The following is a 14,799-nucleotide window of genomic DNA, read 5'->3' on the forward strand; positions in this document are numbered from 1 at the left end:
TAAATTTTCGTGAGGGCAGAAAAATCTTCCGACTGCAAATTCCAGGCGGGTCCCCGGGTTTTGTAATTTTCGCGAGGGCAGACGACTCATGTACGTGATCCAAAACCGGTCAACTTATTTTTTTGGTTAACGCCCAAAGTTTTGAACTCAAATCGAGTTGGCTACCCCGACTCGAATCGCCTCCGAATTTTTCGCACAACCCATGTCACCGTGCTCGACTTGATTCTAAGTGCCCCGAGTCATGTACGTGGTCCAAAAGAGGTCAACCTTTTTTTTTGGGGGGGTTAATGCCCAAAGTTTTCAACTCGAACCGTGTCGGCAACCCCGACACGAATCGCCCCAATTACCCGAACCCCGACTCGAATCGCGTCGAGCCTTAACCGCCTCCAATTTTTTCGCACGACTCATGTCACCGTGCTCGACATGATTCTAAGTGCGCCGAGTCATGTGCGTGATCCAAAGGCGGTCAACTCTTTTTTTCGGTTAACGCCCAAAGTTTTCAACCCAAATTGTGTCGGCGACCCCGACTCGTATTGCCTCGAGCCTTAACCGCCTCCAGTTTTTTCGCAGGACTCATGTCACCGTGCTCGACTTGGTGCCCCGAGTCGTGTACGTGATCCAAAAGCGGTTAACTTCTTCCTTCTTTGGTTAACACCCAAAGATTTCAACCCGAATCGTGTCAGCAACCCCAACTCAAATAGCCTCGAGCCTTAATCGCCTGCAATTTTTTCGAACCACTCATGTCACCGTGCTTGACTTGATTCTATGTGCCCCAAGTCATGTACGTGATCCAAAAGCGATTAACTCTTTTTCTGGCTAACGGCCAAAGTTTTCGAATCGACTCAGCTACCCCGACTCGAATTGCCTCGAGCCTTAACCGCCTCCATTTTTTTTTTTTCGCCCGACTCATGTAATCGCACTCGCCTTGATTCTGAGTGGCCCGAGTCACTTACGTGATCCAAAACCGGGTAACTTTTTCTTTTTTCTTTTTTTTGTCAAGTCCCAAAGTTTTGAACTCGAATAGAGTCGGATGCCCCGACTCGAGTCGTCTCCAAATTTTTCGCACGACTCATGTCACCGTGCTCGACTTGATTCTAAGTGCCCCGAGCCGTGTACATGATCCAAAAGCGGTTAACTTTTTCTTTTTGGTTAACGCCCAAATTTTTCAACCCGACCCGCCTCGGCAACCTCGACTCGAAGCGCCTCGAGCCTTAATGGCCTCCAATGTTTTTGCACGACTCATGCCACCGTCGACTTTTCGCTCGAATCATGTCACCCAGGGCACCTCGATGCTACGTGACCCGAGCCCTGTGCGCGATCCAAAACCGGGTAACGTTTTTTTTTGAACTCCCAAAATTTCATTCTTTTTTGCCTTACGAGGCCTATCATGATCTCTTTTTATAAAGAAAATTCTCAAATCGGATCGTTTCGGCTACCCTACCTCGAATCCGGCTAGCTAGGCGTAACGCCTCGAGTCGGCTCGGCAATACGTGAACTGAAACTTGTGAGTGATCCAAAAGCGGGTAACTTGTTTTTTTTTTTTGTAATGCCCAAAATTTAGCGCTTTTCGCTGTACAGGGCCTCTCATGATTTTTTTTGTTTTTTTTTTTTTTTTTTCCCCTCGTCGACCCAGTCGGGTCGCCCGAGGCTGGGGCGACGGAGATGGGTTGACCTAGTCGGGTGACCCAAGTTGGGTCGACCCAGGCGTGCGATCCTGGCTGGGGACAGCAAGTCGATTCTATAAGTTTGCTTGCCAATTTTTCTGGCCAGGTCGGCTCACCAAGTCATCTAACCATGTGGTCTTTGCCAAATCAAGAATTGACTCTTTAAGTCCACTCACAGCTCGTCAAGACGGCTCACCAAGATGACTTACCATCTCGCCTCACCAGGTTGCCCCACCAGGTCGCCTCTTCTTTAAGACCGCTCACCATGTCGGCTCCCCAAGCCACCTCACCGAGTCGACTATTCAGGTTGCCTCACCAAGTCGACCCCTTAAGTTCGCTCACCAAGTCAGCTCCCTAAGTCAGCTCACCATGTCGAATCACCTAGTCGTTTTACCACCTTGCCCCAGCAGGTGTGCTCGCCAAGTCGCCCCGCCGAGTTGCTTCTCTAAGCCCACTGACCATGTCAGCTCACCAAGTCAACTCTTTAAGTTCGCTCACCAGGTCAGCCCGCCCAAGTCGCCTCTTTAAGTTCGTTCGCCAGGTCGGCCCGCCCAAGTCGCATCAGCGGAGCCCACTCACCATGTCAGCTCACCAAGTCGGTTGTTCAAGTACGTTGCCAAGTCAACTCTTTAAGTTCGCTCGCCAGGTCAGCCCGCCCAAGTCGCCTCTTTAAGTTCGTTCGCCAGGTCGGCCCGCCCAAGTCGCATCAACGGGCTAACTCGCCGAGTCACCTCACGAAGTTGACTCTTTAAGTGCGCTCACCAAGTCAGCTCACCAAGTCGACTCACCATCTCGCCTCGATAAGTTGGCTTGCCGAGTTACCCCACCAAGTCGTCGCCTCTTTAAGCCCGCTCACCGTGTCAGCTCGTCAGGTCGGCTCACCAAGTCGACTAATCAAGTAGGCCCACCAAGTCGCCTCAAGGATAGCTCCTCACCATGTTGACTCAATGAGTCGCCTCACCATGTTGACTCTTTGAGCCCGCTCACCGGGTCGCCTCACCAAGTCGACTCGAGTACGTTGCCAAGTCGACTCTTTAAGTTCGCTCGCCAGGTCGACTCGCCAAGTCAGCTCACCATGTCATCTCAACGAACCAACTCACCGAGCCGCCTCACCACGTCGGCTCTCTAATACCACTCGCCAAGTCGCCCCACCAACTCGCCCCGTTAGGCCCACTCACCACATCGCCCCGTTAGGCCCACTCTCACCAAGTGGACTCTTTAAGTCTGCTCATAAAGTCGAGCCACCAAGTACTCTCACCAAGTCGACTCTTTAAGTCGTTTCATCGAGTCACCCAACCAAGTACTCTCACCAAGTCAACTCTTTAGGTCCGTTCATCAAGTCACCCCGCAAAGTCGACCCTCTAAGTTCGTTCATCGAATCACCCGACCAAGTCGACTGTTTAAGTCCTTTCATCAAGTCACGCCGCCAAGCCGACTCTTTAATTTCGTTCATCAAGTCACCAGAACAACTACTCTCACCAAGTCGACTCTATAAGTCCGTTCATCAAGTCGGCCCACCAAGTACTCCCACCAAGTCGACTCTTTAAGTCCGTTCATCAGTTCACCCCGCCAAGTACTCTCACCAAGTCAACTCTTTAGGTCCGTTCATCAAGTCACCCCGCCAAGTCGACCCTTTAAGTCCGTTCATCAAGTCGCCCCGCCGAGTTGCTTCTCTAAGCCCACTCACCGTGTCAGCTCGCCAAGTCGGTTGTTCAAGTACGTTGCCAAGTCAACTCTTTAAGTTTGCTCGCCAGGTCAGCCCGCCCAAGTCGCCTCTTTAAGTTCGTTCGCCAGGTCGGCCCGCCCAAGTCGCATCAGCGGGCTAACTCGCCGAGTCACCTCACGAAGTTGACTCTTTAAGTGCGCTCACCAAGTCAGCTCACCAAGTCGACTCACCATCTCGCCTCGATAATTTGGCTTGCCGAGTTACCCCACCAAGTCGTCGCCTCTTCAAGCCCGCTCACCGTGTCAGCTCGTCAGGTCGGCTCACCAAGTCGACTAATCAAGTAGGCCCACCAAGTCGCCTCAAGGATAGCTCCTCACCATGTTGACTCAATGAGTCGCCTCACCATGTTGACTCTTTGAGCCCGCTCGCCGGGTCGCCTCACCAAGTCGACTCGAGTACGTTGCCAAGTCCACTCTTTAAGTTCGCTCGCCGGGTCGACTCGCCAAGTCAGCTCACCATGTCATCTCAACGAACCAACTCGCCGAGTCGCCTCACCACGTCGGCTCTCTAATACCACTCGCCAAGTCGCCCCACCAACTCGCCCCGTTAGGCCCACTCACCACATCGCCCCGTTAGGCCCACTCTCACCAAGTGGGCTCTTTAAGTCTGCTCATAAAGTCGAGCCACCAAGTACTCTCACCAAGTCGACTCTTTAAGTCCTTTCATCGAGTCACCCCACCAAGTACTCTCACCAAGTCAACTCTTTAGGTCCGTTCATAGAGTCACCCCACCAAGTCGACCCTTCAAGTGCGTTCATCAAGTCACCCCACCAAGTCGACTCTTTAAGTTCATTCATCAAGTCACCCCGCCAGGTCAGCCCACAAATTACTCTCACCAAGTCGACTCTTTAAGTTCGTTCATCAAGTCACCCCGCCAGGTCGGCCCACCAAGTGGACTCTTTAAGTTCGTTCATGAAGTCACTCTGCCAAGTCGGCCCACCAGGTCGACTCTTTAAGTTCGTTCATCAAGTCACCCCGCCAGGTCAGCCCACCAACTACTCTCACCAAGTCGACTCTTTAAGTTTGCTCACCAAGTCACCCCGCCAGGTCGGCCCACCAAGTACTCTCACCAGGTCGACTCTTTAGGTTTGTTCATCAGGGCACCCCACCGAGTACTCTCACCAAGTCGACTCTTTAAGTTCGTTCATCAAGTCGCCCCGCCAGGTCGGCCCACCAAGTACTCTCACCGAGTCGACCCTTTAAGTTCGGTCATCAACTCACCCCGCCAGGTCGGCCCACCAAGTACTCTCACAAAGTCGACTCTTTAGGTTCGTTCATCAATTCACCCCGCCAGCTCGGCCCACCAAGTTCTCTCACCGGGTCGACTCTTTAAGTTCGTTCATCAAGTCACCCCGCCAGTTCGACCCACCAAGTACTCTAACAAAGTCGACTCTCTAAGTTCGTTCATCAAGTCACCCTGCCAGGTCAGCCCAGCAAGTACTCTCACCAAGTCACCCCGCTACTTCGACCCACCAAGCCGACTCTTTAAGTTCGTTCATCAAGTCACCCGGCCAAGTCGGCCCACCAAGTCGACTCTTTAAGTCCGTTCATCAAGTCACCCGGCCAAGTCGGCCCACCAAGTCGACTCTTTAAGTCCGTTCATCAAGTCACGTGACCAGGTCAGCCCACCGAGTACTCTCACCAAGTCGACTCTTTAAGTTTGTTCATCAAGTCACCCGGCCAGGTCGGCCCACCAAGTACTCTCACCAAGTCGACTCTCTAAGTCCGTTCATCAAGTCACCCCGCCAGGTCGGCCCACCAAGTCGAATCTTTAAGTCTGTTCATCAAGTCACCCCACCAAGTACTCTAACCAAGTCGATTCTTCAAGTGCGTTCATCAAGTCACCCGACCAACTACTCTCACCAAGTCGACTCTTTTACTATGTTCATCAAGTCACCCCACCAAGCACTCTCACCAGGTCAACTCTTTAGGTCCGTTCATAAAGTCACCCCACCAAGTCGACCCTTCAAGTGCGTTCATCAAGTCACCCCACCAAGTACTCTCACCAATTCGACTCTTTAAGTCTTTTCATCAAGTCACCACACCAAGTACTCTCACCAAGTCAACTCTTTAGGACCGTTCATCAAGTCACCTCGCCAAGTCGACCCTTGAAGTCCGTTCATCAAGTCACCCCACCAAGTCGACTCTTTAAGTCAGTTCACGAAGTCACCCAACCAGGTCGGCCCACCAAGGACTCTCACCAAGTCGACTCTCTAAGTCTGTTCATCAGGTCACCCCACCGAGTACTCTCACCAAGTCAACTCTTTAGGTCCGTTCATCAAGTCACCCCGCAAAGTCGACCCTCTAAGTTCGTTCATCGAGTCACCCGACCAAGTCGACTGTTTAAGTCCTTTCATCAAGTCACCCCGCCAAGCCGACTCTTTAAGTCCGTTCATCAAGTCACCAGAACAACTACTCTCACCAAGTCGACTCTATAAGTCCGTTCATCAAGTCGGCCCACCAAGTACTCCCACCAAGTCGACTCTTTAAGTCCGTTCATCAGTTCACCCCGCCAAGTACTCTCACCAAGTCAACTCTTTAGGTCCGTTCATCAAGTCACCCCGCCAAGTCGACCCTTTAAGTCCGTTCATCAAGTCGCCCCGCCGAGTTGCTTCTCTAAGCCCACTCACCGTGTCAGCTCGCCAAGTCGGTTGTTCAAGTACGTTGCCAAGTCAACTCTTTAAGTTTGCTCGCCAGGTCAGCCCGCCCAAGTCGCCTCTTTAAGTTCGTTCGCCAGGTCGGCCCGCCCAAGTCGCATCAGCGGGCTAACTCGCCGAGTCACCTCACGAAGTTGACTCTTTAAGTGCGCTCACCAAGTCAGCTCACCAAGTCGACTCACCATCTCGCCTCGATAAGTTGGCTTGCCGAGTTACCCCACCAAGTCGTCGCCTCTTTAAGCCCGCTCACCGTGTCAGCTCGTCAGGTCGGCTCACCAAGTCGACTAATCAAGTAGGCCCACCAAGTCGCCTCAAGGATAGCTCCTCACCATGAGTAGCCTCACCATGTTGACTCAATGAGTCGCCTCACCATGGTGACTCTTTGAGCCCGCTCGCCGGGTCGCCTCACCAAGTCGACTCGAGTACGTTGCCAAGTCGACTCTTTAAGTTCGCTCGCCGGGTCGACTCGCCAAGTCAGCTCACCATGTCATCTCAACGAACCAACTCGCCGAGTCGCCTCACCACGTCGGCTCTCTAATACCACTCGCCAAGTCGCCCCACCAACTCGCCCCGTTACGCCCACTCACCACATCGCCCCGTTAGGCCCACTCTCACCAAGTGGACTCTTTAAGTCTGCTCATAAAGTCGAGCCACCAAGTACTCTCACCAAGTCGACTCTTTAAGTCCTTTCATCGAGTCACCCAACCAAGTACTCTCACCAAGTCAACTCTTTAGGTCTGTTCATCAAGTCACCCCGCAAAGTCGACCCTCTAAGTTCGTTCATCGAGTCACCCGACCAAGTCGACTGTTTAAGTCCTTTCATCAAGTCACCCCGCCAAGCGGACTCTTTAAGTCCGTTCATCAAGTCACCAGAACAACTACTCTCACCAAGTCGACTCTATAAGTCCGTTCATCAAGTCGGCCCACCAAGTACTCCCACCAAGTCGACTCTTTAAGCCTGTTCATCAGTTCACTCCGCCAAGTACTCTCACCAAGTCAACTCTTTAGGTCCGTTCATCAAGTCACCCCGCCAAGTCGACCCTTTAAGTCCGTTCATCAAGTCGCCCCGCCGAGTTGCTTCTCTAAGCCCACTCACCATGTCAGCTCACCAAGTCGGTTGTTCAAGTACGTTGCCAAGTCAACTCTTTAAGTTCGCTCGCCAGGTCAGCCCGCCCAAGTCGCCTCTTTAAGTTCGTTCGCCAGGTCGGCCCGCCCAAGTCGCATCAGCGGGCTAACTCGCCGAGTCACCTCACGAAGTTGACTCTTTAAGTGCGCTCACCAAGTCAGCTCACCAAGTCGACTCACCATCTCGCCTCGATAAGTTGGCTTGCCGAGTTACCCCACCAAGTCGTCGCCTCTTTAAGCCCGCTCACCGTGTCAGCTCGTCAGGTCGGCTCACCAAGTCGACTAATCAAGTAGGCCCACCAAGTCGCCTCAAGGATAGCTCCTCACCATGAGTCGCCTCACCATGTTCACTCAATGAGTCGCCTCACCATGGTGACTCTTTGAGCCCGCTCGCCGGGTCGCCTCACCAAGTCGACTCGAGTACGTTGCCAAGTCGACTCTTTAAGTTCGCTCGCCGGGTCGACTCGCCAAGTCAGCTCACCATGTCATCTCAACGAACCAACTCGCCGAGTCGCCTCACCACGTCGACTCTCTAATACCACTCGCCAAGTCGCCCCACCAACTCGCCCCGTTAGGCCCACTCACCACATCGCCCCGTTAGGCCCACTCTCACCAAGTGGACACTTTAAGTCTGCTCATAAAGTCGAGCCACCAAGTACTCTCACCAAGTCGACTCTTTAAGTCCTTTCATCGAGTCACCCCACCGAGTACTCTCACCAAGTCAACTCTTTAGGTCCGTTCATCAAGTCACCCCGCAAAGTCGACCCTCTAAGTTCGTTCATCGAGTCACCCGACCAAGTCGACTGTTTAAGTCCTTTCATCAAGTCACCCCGCCAAGCCGACTCTTTAAGTCCGTTCATCAAGTCACCAGAACAACTACTCTCACCAAGTCGACTCTATAAGTCCGTTCATCAAGTCGGCCCACCAAGTACTCCCACCAAGTCGACTCTTTAAGTCCGTTCATCATTTCACCCCGCCAAGTACTCTCACCAAGTCAACTCTTTAGGTCCGTTCATCAAGTCACCCCGCCGAGTCGACCCTTTAAGTCCGTTCATCAAGTCGCCCCGCCGAGTTGCTTCTCTAAGCCCACTCACCATGTCAGCTCACCAAGTCGGTTGTTCAAGTACGTTGCCAAGTCAACTCTTTAAGTTCGCTCGCCAGGTCAGCCCGCCCAAGTCGCCTCTTTAAGTTCGTTCGCCAGGTCGGCCCGCCCAAGTCGCATCAGCGGGCTAACTCGCCGAGTCACCTCACGAAGTTGACTCTTTAAGTGCGCTCACCAAGTCAGCTCACCAAGTCGACTCACCATCTCGCCTCGATAAGTTGGCTTGCTGAGTTACCCCACCAAGTCGTCGCCTCTTTAAGCCCGCTCACCGTGTCAGCTCGTCAGGTCGGCTCACCAAGTCGACTAATCAAGTAGGCCCACCAAGTCGCCTCAAGGATAGCTCCTCACCATGAGTCGCCTCACCATGTTCACTCAATGAGTCGCCTCACCATGGTGACTCTTTGAGCCCGCTCGCCGGGTCGCCTCACCAAGTCGACTCGAGTACGTTGCCAAGTCGACTCTTTAAGTTCGCTCGCCGGGTCGACTCGCCAAGTCAGCTCACCATGTCATCTCAACGAACCAACTCGCCGAGTCGCCTCACCACGTCGGCTCTCTAATACCACTCGCCAAGTCGCCCCACCAACTCGCCCCGTTAGGCCCACTCACCACATCGCCCCGTTAGGCCCACTCTCACCAAGTGGACACTTTAAGTCTGCTCATAAAGTCGAGCCACCAAGTACTCTCACCAAGTCGACTCTTTAAGTCCTTTCATCGAGTCACCCCACCGAGTACTCTCACCAAGTCAACTCTTTAGGTCCGTTCATCAAGTCACCCCGCAAAGTCGACCCTCTAAGTTCGTTCATCGAGTCACCCGACCAAGTCGACTGTTTAAGTCCTTTCATCAAGTCACCCCGCCAAGCCGACTCTTTAAGTCCGTTCATCAAGTCACCACAACAACTACTCTCACCAAGTCGACTCTATAAGTTCGTTCATCAAGTCGGCCCACCGAGTACTCCCACCAAGTCGACTCTTTAAGTCCGTTCATCAGTTCACCCCGCCAAGTACTCTCACCAAGTCAACTCTTTAGGTCCGTTCATCAAGTCACCCCGCCAAGTCGACCCTTTAAGTCCGTTCATCAAGTCGCCCCGCCGAGTTGCTTCTCTAAGCCCACTCACCGTGTCAGCTCACCAAGTCGGTTGTTCAAGTACGTTGCCAAGTCAACTCTTTAAGTTCGCTCGCCAGGTCAGCCCGCCCAAGTCGCCTCTTTAAGTTCGTTCGCCAGGTCGGCCCGCCCAAGTCGCATCAGCGGGCTAACTCGCCGAGTCACCTCACGAAGTTGACTCTTTAAGTGCGCTCACCAAGTCAGCTCACCAAGTCGACTCACCATCTCGCCTCGATAAGTTGGCTTGCCGAGTTACCCCACCAAGTCGTCGCCTCTTCAAGCCCGCTCACCGTGTCAGCTCGTCAGGTCGGCTCACCAAGTCGACTAATCAAGTAGGCCCACCAAGTCGCCTCAAGGATAGCTCCTCACCATGAGTCGCCTCACCATGTTGACTCAATGAGTCGCCTCACCATGTTGACTCTTTGAGCCCGCTCGCCGGGTCGCCTCACCAAGTCGACTCGAGTACGTTGCCAAGTCGACTCTTTAAGTTCGCTCGCCGGGTCGACTCGCCAAGTCAGCTCACCATGTCATCTCAACGAACCAACTCGCCGAGTCGCCTCACCACGTCGGCTCTCTAATAACACTCGCCAAGTCGCCCCACCAACTCGCCCCGTTAGGCCCACTCTCACCAAGTGGACTCTTTAAGTCTTCTCATAAAGTCGAGCCACCAAGTACTCTCACCAAGTCGACTCTTTAAGTCCTTTCATCGAGTCACCCCACCAAGTCGACCCTTCAAGTGCGTTCATCAAGTCACCCCACCAAGTCGACTCTTTAAGTTCATTCATCAAGTCACCCCGCCAGGTCAGCCCACAAATTACTCTCTCCAAGTCGACTCTTTAAGTTCGTTCATCAATTCACCCCGCCAGGTCGGCCCACCGAGTGGACTCTTTAAGTTCGTTCATGAAGTCACTCTGCCAAGTCGGCCCACCAGGTCGACTCTTTAAGTTCGTTCATCAAGTCACCCCGCCAGGTCAGCCCACCAACTACTCTCACCAAGTCGACTCTTTAAGTTTTCTCACCAAGTCACCCCGCCAGGTCGGCCCACCAAGTACTCTCACCAGGTCGACTCTTTAGGTTTGTTCATCAGGTCACCCCACCGAGTACTCTCACCAAGTCGACTCTTTAAGTTCGTTCATCAAGGCGCCCCGCCAGGTCGGCCCACCAAGTACTCTCACCAAGTCGACCCTTTAAGTTCGGTCATCAACTCACCCCGCCAGGTCGGCCCACCAAGTACTCTCACAAAGTCGACTCTTTAGGTTCGTTCATCAATTCACCCCGCCAGCTCGGCCCACCAAGTTCTCTCACCAGGTCGACTCTTTAAGTTCGTTCATCAAGTCACCCCGCCAGTTCGACCCACCAAGTACTCTCACAAAGTCGACTCTCTAAGTTCGTTCATCAAGTCACCCTGCCAGGTCAGCCCACCAAGTACTCTCACCAAGTCACCCCGCTAGTTCGACCCACCAAGTCGACCCTTTAAGTTCGTTCATCAAGTCACCCGGCCAAGTCGGCCCACCAAGTCGACTCTTTAAGTCCGTTCATCAAGTCACGTGACCAGGTCAGCCCACCGGGTACTCTCACCAAGTCGACTCTTTAAGTTTGTTCATCAAGTCGCCCGGCCAGGTCGGCCCACCAAGTACTCTCACCAAGTCGACTCTCTAAGTCCGTTCATCATGTCACCCCGCCAGGTCGGCCCACCAAGTCGAATCTTTAAGTCTGTTCATCAAGTCACCCCACCAAGTACTCTAACCAAGTCGATTCTTCAAGTGCGTTCATCAAGTCACCCAACCAACTACTCTCACCAAGTCGACTCTTTTACTATGTTCATCAAGTCACCCCACCAAGCACTCTCACCAGGTCAACTCTTTAGGTCCGTTCATAAAGTCACCCCACCAAGTCGACCCTTCAAGTGCGTTCATCAAGTCACCCCACCAAGTACTCTCACCAATTCGACTCTTTAAGTCTTTTCATCAAGTCACCACACCAAGTACTCTCACCAAGTCAACTCTTTAGGACCGTTCATCAAGTCACCTCGCCAAGTCGACCCTTGAAGTCCGTTCATCAAGTCACCCCACCAAGTCGACTCTTTAAGTCAGTTCACGAAGTCACCCAACCAGGTCGGCCCACCAAGGACTCTCACCAAGTCGACTCTCTAAGTCTGTTCATCAGGTCACCCCACCGAGTACTCTCACCAAGTCAACTCTTTAGGTCCGTTCATCAAGTCACCCCGCAAAGTCGACCCTCTAAGTTCGTTCATCGAGTCACCCGACCAAGTCGACTGTTTAAGTCCTTTCATCAAGTCACCCCGCCAAGCCGACTCTTTAAGTCCGTTCATCAAGTCACCAGAACAACTACTCTCACCAAGTCGACTCTATAAGTCCGTTCATCAAGTCGGCCCACCAAGTACTCCCACCAAGTCGACTCTTTAAGTCCGTTCATCAGTTCACCCCGCCAAGTACTCTCACCAAGTCAACTCTTTAGGTCCGTTCATCAAGTCACCCCGCCGAGTCGACCCTTTAAGTCCGTTCATCAAGTCGCCCCGCCGAGTTGCTTCTCTAATCCCACTCACCATGTCCGCTCACCAAGTCGGTTGTTCAAGTACGTTGCCAAGTCAACTCTTTAAGTTCGCTCGCCAGGTCAGCCCGCCCAACTCGCCTCTTTAAGTTCGTTCGCCAGGTCGGCCCGCCCAAGTCGCATCAGCGGGCTAACTCGCCGAGTCACCTCACGAAGTTGACTCTTTAAGTGCGCTCACCAAGTCAGCTCACCAAGTCGACTCACCATCTCGCCTCGATAAGTTGGCTTGCCGAGTTACCCCACCAAGTCGTCGCCTCTTTAAGCCCGCTCACCGTGTCAGCTCGTCAGGTCGGCTCACCAAGTCGACTAATCAAGTAGGCCCACCAAGTCGCCTCAAGGATAGCTCCTCACCATGTTGACTCAATGAGTCGCCTCACCATGTTGACTCTTTGAGCCCGCTCGCCGGGTCGCCTCACCAAGTCGACTCGAGTACGTTGCCAAGTCGACTCTTTAAGTTCGCTCGCCAGGTCGACTCGCCAAGTCAGCTCACCATGTCATCTCAACGAACCAACTCGCCGAGCCGCCTCACCACGTCGGCTCTCTAATACCACTCGCCAAGTCGCCCCACCAACTCGCCCCGTTAGGCCCACTCACCACATCGCCCCGTTAGGCCCACTCTCACCAAGTGGACTCTTTAAGTCTGCTCATAAAGTCGAGCCACCAAGTACTCTCACCAAGTCGACTCTTTAAGTCGTTTCATCGAGTCACCCAACCAAGTACTCTCACCAAGTCAACTCTTTAGGTCCGTTCATCAAGTCACCCCGCAAAGTCGACCCTCTAAGTTCGTTCATCGAATCACCCGACCAAGTCGACTGTTTAAGTCCTTTCATCAAGTCACCCCGCCAAGCCGACTCTTTAAGTCCGTTCATCAAGTCACCAGAACAACTACTCTCACCAAGTCGACTCTATAAGTCCGTTCATCAAGTCGGCCCACCAAGTACTCCCACCAAGTCGACTCTTTAAGTCCGTTCATCAGTTCACCCCGCCAAGTACTCTCACCAAGTCAACTCTTTAGGTCCGTTCATCAAGTCACCCCGCCAAGTCGACCCTTTAAGTCCGTTCATCAAGTCGCCCCGCCGAGTTGCTTCTCTAAGCCCACTCACCGTGTCAGCTCACCAAGTCGGTTGTTCAAGTACGTTGCCAAGTCAACTCTTTAAGTTCGCTCGCCAGGTCAGCCCGCCCAAGTCGCCTCTTTAAGATCGTTCGCCAGGTCGGCCCGCCCAAGTCGCATCAGCGGGCTAACTCGCCGAGTCACCTCACGAAGTTGACTCTTTAAGTGCGCTCACCAAGTCAGCTCACCAAGTCGACTCACCATCTCGCCTCGATAAGTTGGCTTGCTGAGTTACCCCACCAAGTCGTCGCCTCTTTAAGCCCGCTCACCGTGTCAGCTCGTCAGGTCGGCTCACCAAGTCGACTAATCAAGTAGGCCCACCAAGTCGCCTCAAGGATAGCTCCTCACCATGAGTCGCCTCACCATGTTCACTCAATGAGTCGCCTCACCATGGTGACTCTTTGAGCCCGCTCGCCGGGTCGCCTCACCAAGTCGACTCGAGTACGTTGCCAAGTCGACTCTTTAAGATCGCTCGCCGGGTCGACTCGCCAAGTCAGCTCACCATGTCATCTCAACGAACCAACTCGCCGAGTCGCCTCACCACGTCGGCTCTCTAATACCACTCGCCAAGTCGCCCCACCAACTCGCCCCGTTAGGCCCACTCACCACATCGCCCCGTTAGGCCCACTCTCACCAAGTGGACACTTTAAGTCTGCTCATAAAGTCGAGCCACCAAGTACTCTCACCAAGTCGACTCTTTAAGTCCTTTCATCGAGTCACCCCACCGAGTACTCTCACCAAGTCAACTCTTTAGGTCCGTTCATCAAGTCACCCCGCAAAGTCGACCCTCTAAGTTCGTTCATCGAGTCACCCGACCAAGTCGACTGTTTAAGTCCTTTCATCAAGTCACCCCGCCAAGCCGACTCTTTAAGTCCGTTCATCAAGTCACCAGAACAACTACTCTCACCAAGTCGACTCTATAAGTCCGTTCATCAAGTCGGCCCACCAAGTACTCCCACCAAGTCGACTCTTTAAGTCCGTTCATCAGTTCACCCCGCCAAGTACTCTCACCAAGTCAACTCTTTAGGTCCGTTCATCAAGTCACCCCGCCAAGTCGACCCTTTAAGTCCGTTCATCAAGTCGCCCCGCCGAGTTGCTTCTCTAAGCCCACTCACCGTGTCAGCTCACCAAGTCGGTTGTTCAAGTACGTTGCCAAGTCAACTCTTTAAGTTCGCTCGCCAGGTCAGCCCGCCCAAGTCGCCTCTTTAAGTTCGTTCGCCAGGTCGGCCCGCCCAAGTCGCATCAGTGGGCTAACTCGCCGAGTCACCTCACGAAGTTGACTCTTTAAGTGCGCTCACCAAGTCAGCTCACCAAGTCGACTCACCATCTCGCCTCGATAAGTTGGCTTGCCGAGTTACCCCACCAAGTCGTCGCCTCTTCAAGCCCGCTCACCGTGTCAGCTCGTCAGGTCGGCTCACCAAGTCGACTAATCAAGTAGGCCCACCAAGTCGCCTCAAGGATAGCTCCTCACCATGAGTCGCCTCACCATGTTGACTCAATGAGTCGCCTCACCATGTTGACTCTTTGAGCCCGCTCGCCGGGTCGCCTCACCAAGTCGACTCGAGTACGTTGCCAAGTCGACTCTTTAAGTTCGCTCGCCGGGTCGACTCGCCAAGTCAGCTCACCATGTCATCTCAACGAACCAACTCGCCGAGTCGCCTCACCACGTCGGCTCTCTAATAACACTCGCCAAGTCGCCCCACCAACTCGCCCCGTTAGGCCCACTCACCACATCGCCCCGT

The sequence above is a fragment of the Cupressus sempervirens genome, chromosome 7 (assembly GCF_028749045.1).
Source record: "Cupressus sempervirens isolate cs-2001-9-10 chromosome 7, ASM2874904v1, whole genome shotgun sequence".
In the NCBI taxonomy this organism is placed as follows: domain Eukaryota; kingdom Viridiplantae; phylum Streptophyta; class Pinopsida; order Cupressales; family Cupressaceae; genus Cupressus; species Cupressus sempervirens.